Source organism: Camelus ferus, chromosome 17, assembly GCF_009834535.1.
Source record: "Camelus ferus isolate YT-003-E chromosome 17, BCGSAC_Cfer_1.0, whole genome shotgun sequence".
Lineage (NCBI taxonomy): Eukaryota > Metazoa > Chordata > Mammalia > Artiodactyla > Camelidae > Camelus > Camelus ferus.
Genome location: NC_045712.1, coordinates 30,665,581 through 30,683,958, shown reverse-complemented (window position 1 = coordinate 30,683,958; position 18,378 = coordinate 30,665,581). Strand labels below are relative to the sequence as shown.

General features: G+C 41.3%; 1 protein-coding gene across 1 annotated transcript in view; it reads right to left on the bottom strand.

Moving 5' to 3' along the window:
* Positions 1–18,378, bottom strand: part of MGLL (monoglyceride lipase) — a 190,068-nt gene that overhangs the window by 139,463 nt on the left and 32,227 nt on the right. The window lies entirely within an intron of this gene.

Below are 18,378 nucleotides of genomic sequence, written 5' to 3'. Positions count from 1 at the left end.
AAGGCCAGTGGGGCTTAACTTCAGGAGCCCCATAGGACTAGGGGAGACAGAGACCTAATTCTCTTGGGAAGCATGCAGGGTATCTCGCATGCATCAGGTCCAGGGCAGAGACAGCAATTGCATAGGAACCTGGGCCAGACCTGCCTGCTGGTTTTGGAAGTTCTCCCGGGGACATAGGGGACGGCTGCAGCTCACCCAGGGGACATAAAAGCTGGTGGCGGACATTCCGGGAGTGTGCATCTACAAGAGCTTCCCTGGAGGCTGACATTTTGATTGGATTAATAACACCAAGACCCAGCCCCACTCAACAGCCTGTAGGCTTAAGGGCTGGGAACCTTCAGGCCAAACAATACACTGAGTGGAAACACAGCCTCACCCATTAGCAGACTTTCTGAGTCGCAAACGCCTCCAGGCAGGGCCCTACCCACCAGAGGTCCAGGCCAAGCTTCACCCAGCAGTGGGCAGACACCAACCCCTCCTGCCAGGACACCTACATAAGCTTCTAGCCCAGCCTCATCCACCAGAGGGCAGACACCAGAAATAAGAAAATAGCCCCAAGCCTGTGGCAGGAATCCACAAACACAGGGAAGGCTCTGCACTGGGACCAGCCCAACCCTGCACCTTGGGTGACAAGAGAGGAGTGTACTACTGGACGCATAGGAGGTCTCCCACAGAGTGCCACTTCTCCAAGGTTGAGAAACATAACTAGCCCATCTGAAAACACAAACAGAAAGACAGACAAAATTGGGCAGCAGCAGAATATCCTCCAGGGCAAGGCACAAGATAAAATCACAGAAGAAACAAGTGATGAGGAGATAGGCAATTTATCCAAGAAAGAGTTTAGAATGATGATGGTGAAGATGTTCAGAGAACTCAAGAGAAGTACAGATGCACAGAGTGAAGTTTTTAGCAAAGTGCTGGAAAATATAAAGACACAGGCTGGCTGAATGGATACCAAAACAAGACCTACATATATGCTATCTACAAGAGATCCACTTCAGAGCTAGAGACACATGCAGGCTGAAAGTAAGGGGATGGAAAAAGATATTCCATACAAATGGAAACCAGAAGAAAGATGGAGTAGCAATGTTTTAATCAGACAAAACAGATTTTAAAATAAAGACTGCTCCAAGAGACAAAGAAGGGCACTACATAATGCTCAAGGGATCAATCCAAGAAGAGGATATAACAATTGTAAGTATATATGCACCTAACAAAAGAGCACCTCAAAATAAACGGCAACTTTCAATAGACATAGGAGAAATTGACAATAATAATAGTGGGGGATCTTAACACCCCACTTACACCAATGGACAGATCATCCAGACAGAAAATCAATAAGGAAATACAGGCCCTAAATAACACATTAGACCAGATGGACCTAACTGATACCTATAGAGCATTCCACCCCAAAACAACAGAATACACATTCTTCTCAGGTGCACATGGAACATTCTCCAGAATTGACCACATGCTGACCCACAAAGCTAGCCTCAGCAAATTTAAGAAAATTGAAATTGTATCAAGCATCTTTTCAGACCACAATGCTATGAGGTTAGAAATCAACTACAAGAAAAAAAAACCTGCCAAAACTGCAAACACACGGAGGATAAACAATATGCTACTACACAGCCAATGGATCATGGAAGAAATCAATGAGGAAATCAAAAAATACTTTGAGACAAATGAAAACAAAAACACAACAATCCAAAACCTCTGGGACACAGCAAAAGCAGTTCTCAGAGGGAATTTTACAGTGACACAAGCCTACCTCAGGAAACAAGAAAAACCTCAAGTAAACAACCTAACCTTACATCTAAAGCAACTGGAGAAAGAGGAACAAACCAACCCCACAGTTAGAAGAAAAGAAATCATAAAAATTAGAGCATAAACAAATGAAATTGAGACTAAAAAAAAAAAAAAAAAAAAGATCAATGAAACTAAAATCTACTTCTTTGAAAAGATAAAATAAAATTGATAAGCCTTTAGTCAGACTCATCAAGAAAAAAAGGGAGAGGGTCCACATTAACAAAATCAGAAATGGAAAAGAAGTTACAAATGACACCATAGAAATACAAGGGATCATAAGAGCGTACTATGAACAACTATATTCCAACAAAAACGACAATGCAGAAGAAACTGACAATTTCTTAGAACGGTACAATCTGCCAAGACTAAATCAGGAAGAAACAGACAATATGAATAGATCAATTACCAGTACTGAAATTGAATCAGTAATTAAAAACCTCCCAACAAACAAAAGTCCAAGACCAGATGGCTTCATAGGTGAATTCTACCAAACATTTAGAGAAGAGTTAACACCTATCCTTCTGAAACTATTTCAAAAAATTGCAGAGAAAGGAACATTTCCAAACTCATTCTATGAGGCCATAATCACCCTGATACCAAAACCAGACAAGGATATCACAAATAAAGAAAATTATAGGCCAATATCACTTTTGAATATAGATGCAAAAATCCTCAACAAAATACTAGCAAATCGACTCCAACAATGCATTACAAGGATCATGCACCATGATCAAGTCAGATTTATCCCAGGGATGCAAGGATTTTTCAATATATACAAATCAATGAACATGATACACCACATTAACAAATTGAAGAATAAAAACTATATGATTCTCTCTCTAGATTCCACAAATGAGCGATCTCATATGGTATTTTTCTTTCTCTTTCTGGCTTACTTCACTTAGAATGAGACATTCTCCAGGAGCATCCATGTTGCTGCAAATGGCACTATGTTGTTGGTTTTTATGTCTGAGTAGTATTCCATCATATAAATATACCACATCATCTTTATCCAGTCATCCGTTGATGGACATTTAGGCTGTCTCCATGTCTTGGCTATTGTAAATAGTTCCGCTGTGAACATTGGGGTGCAGGTGTCAAAAACAAACAAAGCATAAATACAAAACAGAAACAGACTCATAGACATAGAATACAAACTTGTGGTTGCCAAGGGGGCAGGGGGTGGGAAGGGATAGATGGGATTTCAAAACTGTAGAATAGATAAACAAGATTATACTGTATAGCACAGGGAAATATATACAAGATCTTATGGTAGCACACAGACAAAAAATGTGACAATGAATATATATGTTCATGTATAATTGAAAAATTGTGCTCTACACTGGAATTTGACACAACATTGTAAAATGATTATAAATCAATAAAAAATGTTATATTGTTAAAAAAACTATATGATTCTCTCAATAGATGCAGAAAAAGCTTTTGATAAAATTCAACATGCATTTATCATCAAAACTCTCCAGAAAGTGGGCAAAGACAGAACATACCTCATCATAATAAAGGCCATATATGACAAACCTACAGCTAACATCATACTTAATGGTAATAAGCTGAAAGCATTCCCTCTAAGATCAGGAACAAGACAAGGATGCCCACTCTCACTTTTTTTCAACATAGTTTTGGAAGTCTTAACCATAGTAATCAGAGAATAAAAATAAATAAAAGGAATCCAAATTGGAAACGATGAAGTAAAACTATCACTGTTTGCAGATGACATGATACTATACATAGAAAACTCTAAAGAAGTGACCAGAAAACTACTAGAACTCATCAACGAATATGGTAAAGTTGCAGGATACAAAATTAATACACAGAAATCAGTTGCATTTCTATACACTAGCAACAAAATAGCAGAAAAAGAAATTAAGGAAACAATACCATTTACTATCACACCCAAAAGAATAAAATACCTAGGAATAAACCTACTCAAGGAGGCAAAGGACTTGTATTCCAAAAACCTTAAGACACTGATGAAGGAAACTGAAGATGACATAAACAAATTGAAAGATTGGAAGAATCAATATTGTTAAAATGGCCATACTGCCCAAGGCAATTTACAGATTCAGTGCAGTCCCTATCAAGTTACCAAGGACATCCTTCACAGAGCTGGAACAAAAAATGTTAAAATTTGTATGGAAATACAAAAGACATCAAATAGCCAAAACAATCTTGAAAAAGAATGGAGCTGGAGGAATCATGCTCTCTGATTTCAGAATATACTACAAAGCTACATTAATCAAAACAGTATGGTACTGGCACAAAAACAGACACATAGATCAATGGAACAGGTTAGAAAGTCCAGAAATAAACCCACACACGTATGGTCAATTAATCTATGACAAAGGAGGCAAGAATATACAATGGAGAAAAGACAGTCTCTCCAATAAGTGGTGCTGGGAAAACTGGACAGCTACCTGTAAAAGACTGAAATTAGAACACTCTCTAACACCATGTACAAAAATAAACCCAAAATGGATTAAAGACCTAAAGTCCACTAAAGACCTAAAGTAAGACCAAATACTATAAAACTCCTAGAGGAAAACATAGGCAGAACACTCGTGAACATACATTACAGCAATATATTTTTTGAAACAGCTCCTGGAGTATTACAAATAAAAGAAAAAATAACAAGTGGGATCTAATTAAACTTAAAAGCTTTTGCACAGCTACGGATACCATCAACAAAATGAAAAGACAACCTACAGAATAGGAGAAAATATTTGCAAACTTTGTGACTGACAAGGGATTCATTTCCAAAATATACAAACAGCTCATACACCTTAATATCAAAAAAACAAGCAACCCAATACAAAAATGGGCAGAAGATTTAAACAAGCAATTTCCAGTGAAGACATACAAATGGCCAATAGGCACTGAAAAAATACTCAGCATCTTATAAGCTGAGCAGTGTCAGAGAAATGCAGATCAAAACTACAATGAAATATCACCTCACACCAGCCAGAATGGCCATCACTGAAGTCTACAAATGATAGATGTTGGAGAGGGTGTGGAGAAAAGGGAACCCTCCTACACTGTTGGTGGGAATGTAGATTGGTGCAGCCACTATGGAGGACAGTATGGAGGTTCCTTAAAAAACTGAAAAAAGATTTACCATGTGATCCAGCAATCCCATTCCTGGGCATATATCAGGAGAAAAATAAAATTCAAAAAGACACGTGCACTCCAGTGTTCATAGCAGCACTATCTACAATAGCCAAGACATGGAAACAACCCAAATGTTCATCAACAGATAACTGGATAAAGAAGATACATACATACAATGGAATCCTACTCAGCCATAAAAATGAATAAAGTAATGCCACTTGCAGCAATATGGATGGACTTGAAGATTGTCATTCTAAATGAAGTGGGCCAGAAAGAAAAATGCCATATGACATCATTTATATATGGAATCTAAAAAATAATGATACAAGTGAACTAATTATTATTTTGATTTCTTGAATATGTGTAAGCACATTTGACTGTCCTTTATGATTGGATAACTGCATTCTGTTCTTATTTTGTAGTTGGCTTTATTCCTTTGATAATTATGTAAGTTTAAAAAGCTAAATGTCTTACTTGTTCTTAGAAACAATAATTAGTATGAGGCGGGAAGCCCCATAAAAAGACCAGCAGGACCCCCAAGCAGGGCCACTACTCTCCTGCCAGCACCATCTGGTTCCCTGACCAGGAAGCTCTATCTCACTTTTTGCCTCTGAAACAGCTTACTTACCCCTAAAATTCTATTCGTTCCCTGAGCTCACTTCTGATTGGTTATTTCCTTCACCCCTGATTGGTTATTACTCTCACTTCTGATTGGTCCATTTGTAGTACTTCATTTGCATGGAGCACACTCCTGATTGGTTCTTTCTCTCACTCCTGATTGGTCTATTTCTACAAAGCTTGTTCCTAGTTGGTCAACTTCTGCCATACTTTATTTGCATATGATGTTGCAAAGTGTAAAACCGGCAGCCTATAAAGGCCTGTGTAAACCTACAGACAGGGCCCAGAGCTTGGAGTGTTAACTCCTCTGGGCCCGCTGGCATAATAAACATGAGTTTTCCAACTCTCCGAGTGCTGCTTGGTCTCTCGCCTGGATCCAGGTTGCTGTCACAACTGAGCTGTAACACTGAGCTATAACACCGAGCTGTAACACATTTTTCCACAACAGTACATATATGTAAACTAAAAAAAAAGTGCAGTATACTGTATATATGTATTTACATGCAATATAATGTGTATGTGCAGTCAACTGTAATAATTTTACCTAATAACACTGAAAGGAGAAAAAAAAATACTAGAAAATGAGCAGGCATGTTGGGGACTGCAGTGAGCAAAGGAGGAGATGAGAAAACACTGAAAGTGGAAAGAAGAGAGCCCACCTATTTGGCCAAATACTGGACATAAAATGTAAAAAATGACCCATGAAAGATCCAATGAAGCTTATTTATCATTTCATGTGCTGTGTTGTGATGTTCAACTACTCTAAGGCTTCAAAATTTCAGTCAAATAGGCTCAAAACACAATCCTAAATCAGTGGTACTAGGGAGAGAAAATATCGTGCTGGCTTTATGGATGATGTCCCCCCAAAGCAGCAGCGTGAAAGAAAGCCAATTCAGAACAAAGATCAACAGATCAGTGGAAAAAGAGTCCTGAAGGCAGGAATGAGCAGAATTGTAACTCCTTTCCTTTATTCAGCCACGAAAATACCCACTGGGGAATGCAGGTTAAGTTTTCTTCCCAGCCAGTGGGAGGATGGGTGACATTCAAGATACTGATAGACAGTTACAAATGTTTCATAACAGAAGTTACAAATTTTCCTGGACAGTTTTCTGTCACACCCAGGTTATTATTAGTGCTTTCTAAATTATCAATGTGGGATCTACATCAGAAGACTTCTGAAGACCTTTCATACGTAAATATCAGATAAAACTATTATTCATTGGGGATTTTTTCATTTTTTAATTGAAGTAAAATTTACATACAATGAAATGCACAGAGCGCAATTCAATACATTTTGAAAAATATCTACACCCATGAAACCATCCATCAGGATATGGAACATCCCTATCACCCCAGAAAGTTCCCTTGCACCTTCTGTCAACTCTCCCATTCCAAGCAACCACTGCTCTGAACTTTGTCGTGTATTATTTTGCCTATTCTCAAACTTCCTATTAGAGGAATCCTACAGGGTGGACTCTTGTATCTGGCTTATGGTGCTCATGATTATATTTTTGAGATTTTTTTCATGCTGTTGTGTCAGTAGCTTGTTCCATTTTATTACTAATTAGTATTCCATTTATGGATATTCTGCAAATTGTTTATTCTCCTATTGCTAGACATTTGTGTTGTCTCCAGTTTCTTTTCTTTTCTTTTCTTTTCTTTTTTTTTTTTTTTACTATTTTTTTTCTGTGTGTCTTCTTGCAATCAAATATTTTTTATTCACTTGGGTAAAACTTTAAAGTGGAATTCCTGGGCAAGTGTATACTTAACTTATGGGAAAACACCAGTCTTCCAGAGTGTAACAGAGTTCTAGCTGCTTCTCACCCTTGCCAACACTTGATACCGTCAGTCTTTTTAATATTAGCCATTCTGTTGGGTATATAATGACCCTCATTTTGGTCTCAGATTGCACTCCTCTGGTGACTAACATGTGAGCATCTCTTCACGTGCTTGTTGGCTATTTGTATTTCTTTTTGAGGTGTCTGCTTAAGATTTTTGCCCATCTTTAAAAATTGGGTTCCAGTGTCATTTGCTGAAAAATTGATTGACCATGTGTGAGTCTATTTCTGGACTCTCTGTTCTGTTCCAGTGATCCATCTGCCCATTCTTATACCAGTACGATGCTGTCTCTTAAGTACTTTAGCTTTATAGTAAGCCCTGAAATCATACTGCTTGAGTTCTTAAGCTTTGCTGAACTTTTCCAAGATTGCTTTGGCTACTCTGTCTTTTGTAATTCATATAAACTTTAGAATTCACTCATCAGTTTTTGCCAACAGTCTGCTGGGTTTCTTTTTATTGGGATCAAATTAAGTCTACAGGTCAACTGCAGGAGATTTTACGTTTTAGCTAAATCAAGTCTTCCGACTTATAAGCATGGTGTATTTTACCATTTATTTAGATCTTTGTTTTCTCCTAGCAATGTTTTATATGCAAACATATTTTATATACACGTAAAATGTCAATTATTTATATGCAAATAGTCAATGACACTATGATTATGTGATTTCTTTAAAAAAAAATTCTGGAGTCCTAAACAAACTAACAAAAGACCTATCACAGAGTGGGGAAAGCACTCAGTAAACACTATCGATAAGGGCCACTGGACTCTCAGAACCTTTAAGAACTATAATAATGGTGATACGATTTTTAAATACAGCAGCAACTCTTAAGTGAAGAAAAATGATATTGAAAACCAGATTTCAGTCTGATTGCCATCTTCTGTAGAATATCCTATCCAACCTTACATTCCATGCCTTGTCCCAATGCCCCTCACCCACTCCACTCAGAGGTCTCTCCTTTGTCCAACAAGGCTGCCCTCTTGCTTCCAAGGGACCACCATTCCTGGGATCAGGCACTCCTCACCTCCTTCCTGGACCATTGAAGCAATGACCTAACTGGTCTCTGCGCTCCCAGTTTTTCAGCCACCAATTCATTCCACATGCTGGACCTCAAAGTCACTTTTTAAAATATATACCTGATATATATATATATATTTTTAATATTTATTTACTTATTATTGTATTACTTATTTTTTACCTTGGGGGGTGGGTAACTAGGTTTATTTATTTTTAGAGGAGGTACTGGGGATTGCACCCAGGACCTCCTGCATGCTAAGCATGCACTCTACCACTTGAGCTACACCCTCCCCCCACTATATATTATTAATATATAATATGTATTTGTTGTTTCTGTTAAACAAAATGGTCCAGGTATACTGGTCATTTTTCTTTATTATTGTATGGCAAGTACATTTGCCATATGCCCACAGTTACTCTGTTAAATTAGAAATTATTAATTTCCCAGTAAACAAATTAAAAGAATATGCTTTGAATAATTTGGTTAAGATACTTGATTCATCACTTATTTTTCCTTAGTTACAGCATTATTAATCTGGAAACATATGAAAGTAACTGCAGTCAAACAAGATACACCTCCTACTTCTGTGAAGAACCCTAACTTCCCAACAAACCAAACCTCCAGACCGCAGAAGCAGCAAGCAGCAAACTGAGACACCTTGATTAATGATTTGAGTTGAGTCTTCCTGCGAGTGACAGAAATCATGATTTAAAATGTGATTAGCATTGATGTAAATAAAATCCACACTTACCTGGAAGCCATGTATTCAAAGACGGATAGTTTGCCATCAAGTAAATGACCCTAACAGAAGACTCCAATGTAATTTTCAAAACATAAATAAGCAACAGGAAACTTCTACTCAACAGAATCACATCTCTGTGCCTCAAAGTGGTACATCCACTGTTCTTTCAGTCCATTCACAGACCTGACATAATTATGTCAAGAAAAAATGCAAAACAAAAGATGGGGTGTGCTGCTGCAGCTCCGCTCGCCAGGCTGGAGGGGACGAGAGCGCATCATCACGCCCCTGTCCCTCGGACAGAACAGCATCCATCACACGCTCTGCATTACAATTTCTTTGCCACTTTCTCCCAGCCCATCATAACATAATTACGTTCCATTTTTCTAGCCAGGGGCCTCTATTTTCCCCCATTCAGGACAACAGCTGAACAGCCCAACCTGGCTGCCTCCTGAAAATGCTGAAACGTTTGCTTTTTGTTTCAGTCTTGGCAACTCCAATTCTCACACTCCTGCTTGACAAATTTTCTTGCTGCCAAAAAATGCATTCAGCCCTGAAACTTTCGTGGGGCTGGGCAAAGGAGCTTCCAGGGTGCTTAGTACTTGTCTGTACTGTAATTTATCCATGAGCCAAGTTGTTCTGATAATGTGTTGAGGAGATGCACTGCTTTCAATCTTTTTATAGCTTCATAATTGCTAAAGGAGAATTGTCTTTGTGTCAAACCCATCTGAACATTTTCATTCCTCTTTCTATTTATGTCTACTCATGTATACGCACGGCAAAGTTCTCTGAGAGTTGGGGGCATTGGGCCAAAATCTTGTCAATAAGAACCCTATGCTTCATGGAAAAAATTCTAAGATTTTATGTGAATGGTAATATTAGGTAACAGTTTTGGGGGGCATTATTCTGTGACAGACACCTTTCTAAGTGCTTTTAGTGAAATATCTAATCTTCACACAAGTCACAAGGCGGGTACCACTAGGAATCCTGTCTTTCAGGGAAGGAGAAGGGGGCTGAGAGGGGTTTGAGAAACTTGCTTGAGGGGCCCCCGCGGACATGGTGAAGCTGGAGTTACAGTCAGGGAGCAGAGCCCAGATCACACTCCTACCACCGGCCGCGGTCACTGCCAGCTCCCTGTACTCAGGAGGCCCGTGTCCCTCCCTCCAGCCCTGCCCAGAGGAGCCCTGGGTTCCTTCCTCAGCAGAAAACAGAGATTAAAAACCTGTTTGACAATCAGGACTGGTTGCACCTCACATACTGGGTGACTTGTCGACATTTCTCTTCCCACTTACACACATTTTCAACTTCTATGGGCTTGACTGCACGGTGTTTATCTGAGTATCAGCAGTTTTCCTTCATCCCCAAAGGGTGATGTTGAATAGGAGGGGCAGAGATTCACAACTTTCCAGAGAATGGAAGCTTCAGTGGCCATGAGAGGAGGCGGGCTGCACTGAGACGGCCACGCTGGAGGGACCCTTGTGGAAAGACGAGACAGACGCCCAGGAAGCCCCGGCTGTCCAATCTTCCCTGTGTAGACATGTGACGAGCGAGGCTCCCAGATAATCCCAGTCCCTGTCACCAACTCATAAGAGGCCCCAAGCAAGGGCCCGACTGACGTGGTCAACCCCCAGACTCATGGGCAGAACAAATGGCTGCTTTTCAGAAGGCTATTTTGGGGGGTCTGTCACGCAGCCATGGATGACGTGAAACAACATCAGAGAACACCAGGGATAACATCCTAGTGGGCTCACGTCTAAACCAGATGCTCGCAGGACCCCCCCATGTGATACACTGACAGCATCTTTGTGTGGACGCTGCGGTGGCACATGGGCAGGAGTCGTTACCTGTCGGACTTGCACCCCTTAGACCGGGTCTCACTGAGATGATTCATGTGTTGGTTACTGACGTCTCACCTTCACCTGGAGACTGAGAGCAGTCTATTCGAAAATAAGAACCAAATGGAAATGCTTGAGAGGCAAATAAAGGAGAATCACTTTCTTGGCCAGGCAACAAACAACACAACGTGTGAGAGGCTAAGTCACGGGCGACGCCTTCCACAGGCACTCGGGCCAGGAGCAGGAAATAAGAACCCACGGCAAGAGCCTGTCTAGTTTTACCAGCCCTTGGGGACTAGGAGGGGGTACTGAATAGCACAGGGCCTGTGTCCCCATCAAGGTCACCAAAGACCTCACGTGAGCTGGACTCTTTCTATGCTTCTCGCATGTTCATGGTTTCCTCTTTTGTTCTCCTTGATATATAGTAAGGGTTTTTTTTGAAAACTCCATCCTACTTTTGGATATGCTAGGAGAAATCATATGCGGACCACAGCTTTGAAGGGGGAGTAACAGATCTTGGAGAGAGAGGTATCTGCTCCTGCATTCACTGCAGCGCTATTCAAAACAGCAAATATGTACGAACAACCCAAGTGCTGCCAACAGATGAATGGAAACAATACATAGTCTGCACACACAGTGGAATGTGCATGTATGCACCCAGCCTTACGACGGAAAACTGACACCTACGACAACACGGATGAACCTTGAACACACTATGCTCAGCAAAGTAAGCCAGAAGCAAAAGCACAAGTACTGTGTGTTTCCACTTACACGGGGTGCCCAGAATTGGCAAATTCAGAGAGATGGAAAGTAGATCCGAGGCTACAAGGGCTGGGGGTGGGGGGGCAGTGAGTGTCTGACGGGGACAGTTTCGGTTTGGGAAGATGACAAGTTTTTGGAGATGACGGAGGTGATGGTTGTACAACATTGTGAGCGTACTTCATGCCACTGACCTGTACACTTAAAAATGGTTAAAAGGGTGAATTCTATGTTATGGACATTAACCACAATAAAAAGAGAGAGAGGGACATACACATCCCCACCCAACAAGAAAATGAACTTTACAAAGACGCAGTCACTTGGCCCAGCCACCCCCACCCCCACACGACAGTTCTCCAACCACTGCTGACACCAGAAGTCTTGGTTCCACTGACTAAAGAATCCCTTCACTGATGATAAAATAACAATGACAAAAATAACAGATGACATTTAGTGAGCATGTACTAATGTGACTCACTGTTCCAAATACATTTATTAACATCTTCAGTCACAACAACCTTATGAAGAAGACTCTAATTTTTTTTAGTGTATGGGTGAAGAGAAACAAGCAACAGAGCGGTTAAGCAACTTGCCTACAGTTGCAGAGCTGGTAAAAGGGAGTAACTTAGCGCCCAGGCAACTGGTCTTAAGTGAGTGGGGCCTGCTGTGGCTCAGAGCCTCCCACAAACAGGGGGACAGATGCGGGGCTGCCCACATAGGAAGCTGGTGGCACTGTCCTGAGTGCCCCATAGAAGCACAGGTCCTGTTGACCTGAGCACAGGCTCCTGGAGGGCACAGACCAGACATCAGCACAGTCAGGCTCAACTCAGCGAATGCATTACGTGACGGAATGATCAGGCTCAACTGAAAATAGTTTCTAAAACTTCAGGATGTGTTCTTTATTTTTGTTACATACATCAGAAAACACACACTGACTGTTTACCAAATAGCTTGAAATAGAAGGCCTCTTTGGGCCCTCCCTGCAGGCGTCCAGCTCCTGCTGGAATCCTTGCCTGGGAAGGACACAGTGGGCTGTGGGCTCCATGCACAACCCCCCATCCCTGCTAAAGGCCTGACCTTCCTTCAGAAGCTCTCTCCACACTCAGCCTGTGCACCACAGGAGCCGCTGACCCTGGGAGGTGACCTGGCTACTCCTGTCCCCTCTGCCTGAGCTGATTAGGGCACGGCACTGACTGGATGTAGCAGTGGGTCAGGAGGGGCCATAGGCCGGTCAGTCTCTCCTTCCCTCTACTGCCCATTGTGGGGGCAGTGATGGAGCCAGATTCCCAGGCACAAGGGGAGTTTTGCTGTGGACCTGCGGGAAAGACATTCCAGAAGAGGATGTCTTGATTAAACAAATCCAAATTCGGTTTTCTGTTAACTGCAGCCAAGAGTGTCTGATTTGTATTTCAGACACACACACGTAAGGCTTTATGCACAAAATGACATTTCTCCTTGATATGTCACCCTAACTATACACAAATTTAGGCTTAGTGGTTTTACACAGTGTTTCAATGAAATTCACAGAAAATTAACATGAACACTTGAAACAGGACTATTTATTATAGCTGTCACTAAATAAGCTCCAGTTTTTATGATTATTATTATTATGGGTGAAAAATATTAATGTACTTCCCCAGGCAGGTGCAGCCAAGAACTGATGTGAAGACCTTGGGCTCGACGCTGAGACAAACCAGAGGCCCAGTCACACCTCCATGTTTTCTGTCTGGCTGTGTGACCTGGGGTGCCTGGCTTCCCCTCTCCAAGCCTCAGTTAAATTAGGTCAAGTTATCTGCAGAAGACAGTAAGACTATCAAATTGGAAACACAGAGCTCGAAGCGATGTTCCTCCCACCACCCTACACTTCCACACGAGGGAGGGCCCACAGAACCGGGAGTGTGGGCCCAGGCGACGCGCCGAGGCCCTGCCAGGCTGTCTGGGCTATTACCGTACACGTGCGGCTCCTCACCCCCTGCTCTCTCCTCAGCCGTCCCAGTGAGCATGTGCTTCCTCTCAAACCAGTTCTGGCTCTTCGGGCTAGGGGTCCTTGAGGAAGGTGCCTCAAACTCACCCTTCTCCTGCCTCCTGCCGCTCCCTACCACCCACCCACGATGACCCTGCTCCTCCTGGACTCATCGAACTGCTCCTCCTCCTCCAGTGAAGGAGCCCTTTCCACAGATCCTCTGTGATCGGGCCCTAAGACCCTACAGTGGAGAAACAGGGAGAGACTGCCGGGAGAGGTGCCTCGGGACTGCAGGAGCCTTGTTTCCCAAGCATTTGGAGCCAAATCCATCTACTGGACTGCTTGAGCCTCAGATCAAGGGCTTTAGATCCTGGATTATAAAGAAACCAAACTACTCTGTGATGAAAGTCTAGAATTTCTGAGGGAAAAACACCTAGTTCAGGATAGAACTTAAACCCAAGAGGAGCCAGAGGGTCAAGGGAGATGTTCTGACAGTATCTCAGCCCTTGAAAAGGAAAGCTGTCGAGCCCCTTTCCTAACAAGACGGCACCTGGACCGATGCAAACTGTGCTTTCAGTAAAGTAACTTAGAGGTGAGAACCACTGTCTAGTGATGACAAACATATTTATTATTACACATGAACGCTAGCCCATGCCCCAGACAATTTATCTCTTCTAAGACAGACATCTTTACTAATAATGAGCTAGTTCGTAGTTCCTTCGAGCTGGAATCATGGGGTCCAGCAACGTTTTCATTTTGTACCTGGGAAACCAAGGTACAGAAGAGTTGCCCAGTTTACAAGCAAACTCAAAATGAGAAGCCATAGCACCCAGCCTGGTAAACTGCCCACTGGCCCGTGCTGTCCAACTTGACATGTCCCTCCTAGAGCCTTCACATTCCAGAGCTCGCTGCCACACAGCTCTATGGGCTACAGATGTCCAAGGTACACTGAATACAAAAGCAAGTGACTTTTACATGTAGAGTACAAGTCCACTCATATAACTGGTTTGGGGACCGCCATCTTAGCCAGTCCAACCCGAGTGACCTCAGGGCTTCTGCTGGAAACGCAGGACAAAAAAAAAAATGCTCTCTGTTTCCTGCTGGACATAATCAAGGAGTCACAGGGCCACAGGAGCAGCTCAACAAGAAAAGATGACAACCCAGTGGACAGCAGAGGAGGAGGCAGAGAGAGCAGGTCCTGGTGAGAGTCCTGAGCTCAGGTCCGGCTCACACAAAACAAGCTCTGCCTCTGGGCTTTCTACCACCTGGGCCAGTGCCCTGCCTCCTCCACTCTCCACAAAGCCCATCTGAACTGCCCGTAGCAGGAAGGGCCACGGACGCAGTCACATGCAGGGAAGGTTTGGACAGATGCAGAAGAAACTGCCACACATTCGTGGTTATCCTGTGGGGATGGAAATGGTAGGGACTCACAGGGTTTGTGTTTCCTACTTTTCAGCCCTCTACATGGTTTGAATTTTTATTTCTATAATAAATAAATTTCCTGAATGAAGGGAAAAATACTTCCAGTGAGAACTCAAGCCTGAGTGTCAGGTCCCCTATAATCACTATGACAACAGTGAGTGCTGATTAGAGGGGAAGCTGGCATCTAATGTGATCTTTCCTGTCCCTTTCTACATATTTAGGATGAGATTATCATAAAGGTTATTTGAGGACAATATCTCACATTCATAAATCATAACGTCATCAGATACTCATATTTGAGGACAAATTACAGAAAAGCAGGATAAATGGAAATTCTTTGGATGATTTAAAACAGCTGAATTTGGAGAAAGACTTTGATGGCTAACGCCAAACTACAATGAGGTTCTCAAAGCTCTGGACGTGACTCTCAGTTACGACACTCATGAAAGTAATTAAATTAATGAAGCGTATGGGTAAGACAACTGATAGCATGATAATCGAATTCCACATGACACTAACCTATGAAAAATAATTTGCATTTTACCCAAACACATTCTAAGAAAGACCTTGGGACTGGTAGGCTAGTCAAATAGAAGATACAATTCAATTGCAGTAAAGATAGGGTTGTGAATTTACAATGACGGAAAAAAAAAAAAAAACGGGCCTGCGGGAGACTACATCACAGCGGCACAAATTCTGACTTGTACGTGAACAGAGCTGCCCCCAAATTGACACATGTGAAATCCAGGGTCAGGGGCTGCTTTTCATGTGTGAACCAGAGTTGCTCCCCAGATCTGGCTCTGAGATTTTAGTATGAAACATCATTTGAAACCTCTGGTATCCTTAGGTATACCCCCCACCTAGAAAGAATCAGCCACACCATTGTACCAGGTATGACAATTCATGAGGACTATGTCCTGGGAGTTAGGACAATCCCCTGAATTGTCCCCCCACAAACATCCCTAAACATGTAATTTCTCCCATAAAGGAAAGATAAGTGGAAACTTTTCAAGTTTAATAGCCTTTATAGTTTTAATACATACTATTTGAAATTTACACAGAATACACAACATAAGAAAGGTTAATAATACTATGAACATTCATGAACCCATCACGCAGCCTCAGAATGAGTGTTTCTAATTCTCTTGAATCTACCGTGTGCTTATTTTACTTCTTCACCTTTAAAAGTAAACTCTGAATTTCATGATTATCATTACCTTGCTTTTTTAAATTTCTGAAATAATTATAGATTCACAGAAAGTTGCAAATAAAGTACAGGGAGCTCCCATGTACCCATCACCACGTGCCCTAGTAGTTATACACACACACACACACACACACACATGTATTTCTGTCGTGTCTCTAACTATAGCACAATATCAGAACCAGGACACTGATGTTGGCACGTGTGAGTCTAGTTCTGTCGCATGTGTAGGTCTGTGTAAAAACAACTGTAAGCAAGATATGGGACGGTTCCATCACCACAAAGATATTCCATGTGCTGCTCTATTACAGTCAAATCAGCCCCATCTCTACCACATTCCTAAACCCTGGCCACCACTACTCTGTTCTTCGTCTCTATGATTCTGTCATTTTGAGACTTACACAAAAGAAATCATTCACTCTCTCTGCACTGTGCAGAATGGCCTTGAGACCCATCCAAGTTGTTGCGTGGATCAACAGAGCATTGTTTTTTTACTGCTGGGCAGTATTCTGTGGTGTAGACTTATCACTGTCTAACCATCACCTACTGAGCACCACCCCCACCGCCCCCACCGCCCCTCCACTTCCGTGAAAAACTCCAGACGCTGTGTGTGTGGGAGAGCGTATTTCTGGTTCTCTGTTCTCTATTCAGGCAGACACTGATGTGAGAATGTCTCTCTCTCTGCCAACCTTACAGCGCTTTGGTTCCTGTAGATATATAACAGGACTTAAAATCCCCCCTTTTTATCATTTAAAAAAATTGTTTTAGCTATTTTAGCTCCTTTGCCTTTCCATAAATTTTAGAACAATGCTGTCTATATCCAGAAAAAACATATTGCTGGGATTCTGATAGGAATATGCATTAAACTTGTGTATCAGTTTGGGAAGAACAGACATTCAACATACTATGTTGACACTTCCAACTCATGAACATGGTGTATCTATTTATTTAGGTATTCTTTGGTTTCTTTCACCAGCATTTCATAGTCTTCATATATAAGTTTTAAATGTGCTTTGTTATCTTCACAGCTAAATATTTTATGTTTTCAGTGATTATAAATGGCATTGTATTTTTAATTTTGGTTTCCGTGTATTCATTACTGGTATAAGAAATACAACTGGTTTTTTGTTTGAGCTTGAATTTTTCAACTTCGGTGAACTCAAGTATTAAATCTAAGAGTTTCTTTTGTAGTTTTCTTGGAATTTTCTACATAGACCATCACTGACAGTTTTACTTCTTCCTCTCTGACCTTTTATTTCCTTTTCTTACCTCACTGCACTGCCCACAACTCTAACATTAAGTTGAGTAACAGTGGTGAGAGTGGACATCCTTGCTCTATTCCTAACCTCAGGGAGAAAGTATTCAGTCTTTCATCATTGAGTGCAATGTCAAGTGTAGGGTACTATAAATTTTCATAATCAAGCTGAGGAAGTTCTTTATTACTATTTTCTGAGAGTTTTTATCATGAGTGAGTGACGAATTTTGTAAACCGTTTTTTCTGCATCAGCTGACTTGACCATGTGATTTTCTCTTGTAGTCTGTTAATGTGATGGATTACACCGATTGATTTTTGAAAACTGAACCAGCCTCACATTCCTGGAATAAACTCTACCTGGCCATGGTATATAATTCTTTCTGTATGTTGCTGAATTCTATTTGCTAATTTTTGAAAGGATTTTTATGATGTACTAATAAGAGACATTGATCCATAGTTTTCCTTTTTGTTCTATCTTGGTCTGGTTTTCATATCAGAGTAATACTGGCTTCAAAATGAATTGGGAAGTATTCACTCTACTATTTCTGGAAGAGACTGTGTAGAATTGCTGTTAATTCTTTAAACACTGGGCAGAATTCTTCAGTGAAACCATCTAGGATTGAAGATTTACTTGGGGGTAATTTTTAAATTACAAATTCAATTTCTTTGATAGTTACAGGGCTAACCAAATTATTTATTTCATATTGGGTGTAATTCATGCTTTTGATGAACTGACCCATTTCATCCAATTTGTGTGTGGAACTGTTCACAGTCTTCCTTTATCCTCCTTTT